At 29.1% G+C, this 8378-nt stretch overlaps 1 long non-coding RNA gene across 2 annotated transcripts in view; it reads right to left on the bottom strand.

Annotated features, from left to right (window-relative positions):
* Positions 1-7940, bottom strand: part of LOC107492532 (uncharacterized) — an 8409-nt gene extending 469 nt beyond the window's left edge. The window contains exons 1-4 of one of the 2 annotated variants that reach the window (XR_002364876.2): positions 7053-7940; positions 6108-6954; positions 5915-6032; positions 4498-4530 (exon numbers count right to left, since the gene is read on the bottom strand). This is a non-coding gene — a long non-coding RNA (uncharacterized LOC107492532). The remainder of the gene's footprint in view (positions 1-4497; positions 4531-5914; positions 6033-6107; positions 6955-7052) is intronic. The other variant, XR_008010627.1, reaches the window with a different exon arrangement.
* Between the last annotated feature and the right edge of the window lie 438 nt (positions 7941-8378).

The raw sequence follows: 8378 nt of genomic DNA, 5'->3' as shown, positions 1-8378 counted from the left end.
TAATACAACAAACTAATAATACAACTCACTACTTAAGTATTGTTATGTAATATAGTATGCCTGGACATTTTCAGTAGTCCATCACAAGGACTACACAAAGACCTATACAAGTACATAGATAAATCGCCTTTACTTCTTGTCCTATTTATTGTATATGTTGTACTAGCAAAAGACCGGTGCCATGAACGGATGAAAATTTTCTATTTGTTAAATTCCTCTATTTGATTATGCTTCTAAAAATGATTCTATTATTATTTTATTAAAAAACTACGTGTAATATGTATTGACTAAAAATATAAATAATATTTTAATTATATCATTTTCAACAAAAGATACAATAAAATTCAACACCGTGAAGACTTATATTGTAAAAAAAAAAAAAAACTAAAATATCAGTCACGCATTTAGATTGTTTTCATATGTCATATGTTCTCCTCAAGATTATAACCAAAAAATACCTATGCTTTCAAGTATTTTAACATTAATTTTTAGACAACTTTTAGAACAAATTTTAACTAAATTTTAAAAAAAGATACATTTATTGTAATATAAAAATAAAAGTAACTATTGAAGTTTTTTTTTTTTTACTAATTAACTATAAAAATTATTTTTTTCAGCCATACCAACTTAATATTTAACATATACCTAATCATGTGTTTCAAAAACTAATTAATTCAATTTAAAAAACTACAAAATCTTAAACAAATGTGAAAAGTGAAAAATATAATTGTCGTGATTAACAACTGATTTTGAGTTTTTGATCATTAGTTTCGGATAAATTGAAGTGGAATAATCAACCAAACATAAAATAAACATGAGGTATAAACGTATTGCCTTCATAAGGATATTTTAGAAGATAAATTTTGAATTTGCTAATATAGGACAAAGAAAATTAAAATATCAATAATATCACACTATCAAAAATCACAAAAAATGAGATATGATGCTATATATATTTAGATTAGGAATTCAATCTTGAACTGAGAGCAATATGAGGTGGGACATGAAAAATAAAGCCAAAATCTCTCACTCAATTTAGACATGAATAAACATTTCATGGATCAAACATTCTCCGCAAAGCCCTAGTAAAATTAAAAGAAAGTGCCCATATATAGAGTTAAAACAAAAAGAATATACTATTTTGCTACTTAGGCTACATTAACTAATTTGGCCAACATGTACCTAAGAAATCCATCTAAAAGACAAAGTAAACAAAAGATCAGTTACAAATTGTTGAATATAGAGAGATATAGAGATACAAAATAAAACTCTCAGAGAGACAATTTCTATATTAAAAAATTTGCTTCCAATGTCGATTATCAAATTCAAAACGTGCTTATTATACAAATGCACTCTAGTTACTAACAACACAAGGAAAAAAAGAGTCAAAAAGGCACAAAGGTAAATGTAGCTCTCAATTCGATTGGGTGCAAAAATTCTGAAAAAGAAAAATGTGAATAATTCAAGTACAATTCTAACATGGTAGAATAATACTAAAAAGGGATAAACTACTTACTAATCTTATTTCAAAAAAAAGAGAAACAGAAAAAGAACAAAATAAAGAATAATAACAAAACACATCACGACTTTTCAAAATACAAATTAATAAAGTCAGTAGCTGAAATTTCTTATAGTCGACTCCTCCTAGTGGGACAAGACTTTTTTGTTGTATTTCTTATAGAAATTAAATAATTTTACAAAGAAAAAAATGTATTGGATTAATTTTTATAGAATTTTTTACTTTTTACCACAGAACCTTTTTAAATTTAAATGCATAAAACTATCATTTAAGAGTTTCAAAAATAAGAGATCAGGTTCCAGTGCGAAGCAAATGGTGAAAGAAAATAGCAATACTATTTATTTTAGTTAAATACCCAAGAAGAAGTCGGGCATTAATAAAAAAAGAATAAAAGCTAATTTAGAATCATAAATAAAAATAAAATAACTAACAACACCATAACAAAAATCAATAACAGCAAAAACTCACGAGATTTTGTTTATCAATTAATAAATTAAAATTTCCAGATAGATGCATGATTCTTAAATTTAAAACTTGCTCCTACCTAAACAGAAACAAATTTTGGGAAAAACTAAAAACTGAAAAATAATGACACTCACCTCAACCTCCATTATTAGGCGTTATTTTTTTATTTGAAAGAATAATATGTTTTTATTTTTAAAATGTATGTTCTCCTCCAAGTTAAGGGACAAAGAAAATTGGTAAACTAACAATTGCCAAAACACTAACAAACTTTGTAAACTTACAGCACCAAGAAAGCAGAAAGAACTGAGACAGCTGTGATTAAACCAAGGAGATCTGAATCTATTTAAAAACACATCCATGTGGATAAAGTGCAGAAAAACTACATAATATCTTAATAAAATTATCTAAGAGCAAACTACAAAAAATAAATTGTACCACAAATTACAAAAAATAAATAACAAAATCTAAATAATCCAAGTTCAATTCAAGTGGTGTATAATAATACAAATAAGGATAAGCTTCTCACTAATTTTATTTCAAAAAAAGAGAAAAAGAGAATATGTATTTCTAAAATAAATAACCAAGAAGATAAAAATAATAAAAATGAGAGGAACAGAAAAAGAACAAATTAAAGAATAGTTACAGAACACGTGACGACTTTTCAAAATACAAATTAAAGAAACCAGCACTTGAAATTGCACAGTATAAAGTTAGAGAGATTATTTGTTATAGAAATTAAAGAAACTTAGAGAGAGAAAGTGCATTGGATTGAATTTTATAGAATTTTTCTCTTTTTATCATAGAAGCTTAGAAATTAAATATATAAAAATGTATCATTTAAGAGTTAGAAAAATAAGAGTTAAGAGTTCTCCCGTGCAAAGCATATGGTTAAAAAAAAAAAAACAGAACAACAACGCTAAATATTCTCTTTAGTTGTAGTTTAAATACCCAAGAAGAAATAGGGCATCAATAATTCAAAGATTAAAAGCTAATTTAGCATCGTAAATGAAAATAAAATAAATAATACCACGATGCCAAAAATTCAATCAAAGCAAACTCTCACAAGATTTCGTTTATCAAATAATAAAATAAAACTCTCAGAGACACAAAATTCATGTATTAAAAAATTTGATTCCAGTGTCGGTTATCACATTCACAACAGCAGTGCTTATTATCCAAATGAAGTCTAGTTACTAACAAGTAACAACACAATGAAAAAAAGAGTCAAAAAGGCACAGGCTCTCAATTCGTTTGGGTGCAAAAATTTCTGAAAAAGAAAAATGTGAATAATTTAAGTACAATTCTAGCACTATAGAATAATACTAAAAAAGGATAAGCCGCTTACTAATATTATTTCAGAAAACAGAGAAACAAAATATGTATTCATAGAATAAATTCTCAAGAAGATAAAAACCAAAAAATCAGAGAAACAGAAAAAGAACAAAATAAAGAATAGTAACAAAACACATGACGATTTTTCAAAATATAAATTAACGAAAAAATGTATTGGATTGATTTTTATAACATTTTCCACTTTTTACCACAGAACTTTTTTAAAATTAAATGCATAAAACTGTATCATTTAAGAGTTTGAAAAATGAGAGTTCAGAGCTCCAGTGCGAAGTAAATGGTAAAAAAAAAAATAGCAATACTATTTATTTATTTAGTTAAATACCCAAGAAGAAATAGGGCATTAAAAAAATAAAAGCTAATGTAAAATCATAAATGAAAATAAAATAACTAACAACACCATGCCAGAAAACAATAACAGCAAACTTTACGAGATTTTGTTTATCAATTAATAAAATAAAATTCTCAGATAGACGCATGATTCCTAAATTTAAAACTTGTTCCCACCTAAGCATAATCAAATTTTGGGAAAAACTAAAAACTGGGAAATAATGACACACACCTCAGCCTCCATCAATGCCTTGATGTTTTCTATCTACCAATTAACATTCGAAAAACAAACCAATAATAAAAAAATTCATAATAATAACGAATGAAAGAATAAAAAAGCAAGTGATATAAAAGAAGTAGATGAAAAGGCAAAGATGAGATCTTTGATGCTTACAGATTCAATAGAGAAAAAGTGCATTGGATTGAATCTTATAGAAATTTTCACCTAAAACCACAGAAGCTTTTTTAAAATTAAATGACTAATATATCATTTAAGAGTTAGAAAAATAAGAGTTAATAGTTCCAGGACGAAGCAAATGGTGAAAAAAAAAGCAGAACACCGACGCGAATTATTTATTTAGTTAAATACCCAAGAAGAAATAGGACATCAATAATTCAAAGATGAAAAGCTAATTTAGCATCATAAATAAAAGTAAAATAAAAAACACCACCATGCCAAAAATTCAATCAAAGCAAACTGTCACAAGATTTTATTTATCAAATAATAAAATAAAAATCAAAGAGACGCAGAAGTCCAAAATTAGAAATTTGCTCCCACCTACGCAGAATCAACTTTTGGGAAAAATAAAAAACTGAGAAATAATAAAACTCACCTCAACCTCCAGCAATGCATTAACGTTTTTCACCTACCAATTAACATATAAAAAAACAAACCAAAGAAAAAAAGTTTATAATGATAATAACGAATGAAATAATAAAAGATTACGTCATTGTTTATGAAAAGAAATTATTAAGCAACTGAGATTCAAGGTCGTTATTTTTTTATTTGAAAGAATAATATTTTTCATTTTTATTATGTATGTTCTCCTCTAAGTTAAGGGACAAAGAGAATGGTAAACTAACAATTGCCAAAACACTAACAAACTTTGTAAACTAACAACACCAAGAAAGTAGAAAGAACTGAGACAGCTGTGATTAAACCAAGAGGAACTGAATCTATTTATAAACACATCCAAGTGGATAAAGTGCAGAAAAGCTACAATAATATCTTAATAAATTTATCTTAGAGCAAAAAAATCTAGATATGCCAAAAGATAATGTTTATTTTTTATTTTTCTTTTTTTTTTGGGTCCCTAAAATGAGAACACTAAAAAAATGGCATTCAGTAAATGCACAAACATGCCAAGGATTAGTCAATTACTGTGGCAAAAGAAGACCCAAACTTGTTAATTGGCATTTAGTATTAATAATGACGAATGAAATAATAAAAAAGTAACTGATATGAAAGGAGAAGATGAAAAGGCAAAGAAGAGATATTTGGTGGTTACAGATTCAATAGAAAGAAAGTGCATTGCATTGATCTTTATAGAATTTTCCACTTTTTACTGCAGAAGTTTTTTAAAAATAAATGCATAAAAATGAATCATTTAAGAGTTAAAAAAAAATAAAAGTTAAGAGTTCCAATGCGAACCAAATGGCGGGGAAAAAAAAGGTAGAACAACAACGCTAATTATTTATTTAGTTAAATACCCAAGAAGAAATCGGGCATCAATAATTCAAAGATTAAAATCTAATTTAGCATCATCAATCAAATCAAGATAGGTAACACCACCATGCCAAAAATCAATCAAAGCAAACTCTCACGAAATTTTGTTTACTTTGAGCTATATTTTCAGTGAGCAAAAATAATACTCCAAAAAAAAGGATATAAAACTACAGTCTCAATTGCTTAGTTGTTAGTTCAAAATTTTCAGCACTTTCTCACAAACCAAATAGTCTGATTAACAGACACAATCACCAAAAGGAAAAAAAAAAGAAAACCCACAATCATTTGAAACAAAAAACAAAGAAACCCTAGAATACATGATCATGATATATAAACTCCATATTCTAACAAATCACAATTAACAAATATGAACAACTTTCAATAGTAATAGTAATAGTAATAAACGGGAAAAAGGATAAAAGGTTATCTGAACAATTGAAGGCATACTTAGGGAATGATTCAGTAAAAAAAGAAATATCTTGAATAGGATCAACCATAAAATTCATTATATCAAATTGACTCACATTTTTGGGGGACTCAACTGAACAAAGGGGAAGATGAGCAATCATCTCGTGCTAAGCACATTCATCCTTCTTGGTCAACTGAACAACCCCGTCAAACACCAGCACTTTGTGCCGCGGACTGCAAACAAACAAAGCTTACGTAATTGCTTGTGAAAAAAAAATTAAAGAACAATTTGAGAGGAAGATGCTGAACCTCAAAAACCAAGGCTTCTTGGTACTATGACTGATCCTTGAAGAGGAGCTCCTCAACTTTGATGGAATGAGTTTCTCCAGAAAATAGGCACCAAACCCATCAGCAGTATTCATTTGCAAAAAAGATGAAGAAGCACCCTTGACAAAGTGATTTTGATGTGTTCATAATAATAAAAAAATAACAGTTAGAAGAATAAGAGTTAGACAAAATTTATTTTAAAAATCCATTTATTAACATGCATGGTGTAGTTATTTCTAAAGTGTGACAATTGCAAGAAGAACTAAGGTAGCTAGTCCAATGCACACGTACATATACTATATATAAAAAGAGCTAATTCATTGCTTTGCAACACTAAAACAACACTGGAAATATATAAACGTGCCTTAGCCAAAGGAAATCAACAGAAAAAATACAAATATCAATATTGAAATACAAATATATTGCTTTTAAAAAACTACATATACCAATATACAATTCCAAACCCACCCTAAAGATCCTATCAAATCATGGCACTTGCTAAAAACACAAATGTTTTCTTTTTTCTTCATGCACTTCCCAAATCTTACACTTAATTTGATAGATTTGAAATAAGGGTAAGAGATACTAACAGTGATTAGAGTAATAATAAAAAGATTATCAATTTAAAATATTAAAATATACATTATCTCGAATAACAAAAAAATATTTTAAAACCACAAAAATGAACAAATTAAACATAATTTATAAAAAAAAGCAAGAAAAAAAATTATTTAACTTAACTTTCTTGCAAACTTTCTGACTCCAGTAGAACTATGTTGCAATCTCATATCAGAATCCAGCACGGATTCTCACTTGATCTTTTAAACACCTTCATATACCAACAGATCGCAGTATAAATAACAGTAAATTAACATTTATTTGAAACATAATCTAATAAATCCTAGAAAACATGATGATAACCTTCACCTTCAGGGCTTCTATCGCCAGCCATCTGGCTTCGACTGGACCAGCTCTTGATTCCACTCGGCATATACCGGCGTTTTGAGTAATCGAAGAAATCCTAAATCCCATTTTTCCCTTCATTCTCTTCTGGATATCAACAATTTACCCAGAGAGAAACCCGAACTGGAAGGAGGACAGCGGGAAAGAAGGTCTAGGGTTTCGGATCGAAAGATACACCGAACAAGAGAGAGCGAGAGAGCGTCTCAAGCACAGGATGGCATAATGCAAGAAAGGCTCGAGAAACACGATCTGGAATGGAAAAAATCGGGGTTGAAGGGCTAGGGTTTGAAAGTGACCGCGACACTGTGAGAGACAAAGCGAGAAAAGGGGAGAAAACGGGAGGTCACACAGAGGAGTTGGACGGGGGATCACAACATCGACAGAGATGATATAGGCCAGAAGGAGGGACTGAGCTATCCAGAAGAGAATGAACGGGAAAATGGGATTTAGGGTTTCGAGCGAGACAGGGAGAGAAGGGGACAGCTTGAAGTGAAAAATAGAAAATAGAGGGAGATGTTGAAGTGCTTCACATAGTTGTCTAACTACTCAGTGAAGAGCTTCTTAGGAACATAGCGAGGGTAGGAATCAGGGAATTGAAGATAGGGAAGCTTACACACTTTTTTCCCAAGGTGAAGGTGAAGACGATCATAGGTGTATTTTTAACATAAGGAAGCAAAACAATCTTCTCTTTCGAGAAGAATGAATGGAACTGAATTTTGTGTTAAACATGCTACAGCAGCTAAACCTGAAGTTCCAGTAGCACCTACGATTATCAATTTATCACTGCTGCTTTTTCCACCATTATTATTTTTCTTTAATTTCTCTATATTCTTTTTAGTTTAATTTTATTTTTTCTTCTAACAAGGTGGTTTCTGACTTCGAAAAAGAAAGAATTCCACAATTGTGGTTGAAACGAACATAAAAAACATTTAAAGCTTATTTTAAATGAATAAATCTTTTTAAGTAAAACACTAAATAAAAACCAAACTATACTCTCTGGAATATAATTTCATACAATTTTTTTTTGGTGACTAATTTCATACAATTTTAAAATTTTATAATAATTTTCTGTACATTCACTTCTGTTTACGAAAAATTTACACCATAATTATTCTATGATTTTGTCCAGAGTCTGGATCAGAAAATGAGGAGAGATGAGTGAGGTGTAGATTTGGAGGAAGCTCACATCTTGAGTTTGTCAATCTCGACCACACAAAAGTCACACTGGTGTACGTATACGTGCTTCTTCACTTGTCTAGTAACATTGTTTCCAGTAACATCATCTTGTTT

The sequence above is a fragment of the Arachis duranensis genome, chromosome 6, assembly GCF_000817695.3.
Source record: "Arachis duranensis cultivar V14167 chromosome 6, aradu.V14167.gnm2.J7QH, whole genome shotgun sequence".
NCBI lineage: Eukaryota > Viridiplantae > Streptophyta > Magnoliopsida > Fabales > Fabaceae > Arachis > Arachis duranensis.
Note: the sequence above shows the minus strand (reverse complement) of the source record. Positions and strands in the feature narration are given on the sequence as shown.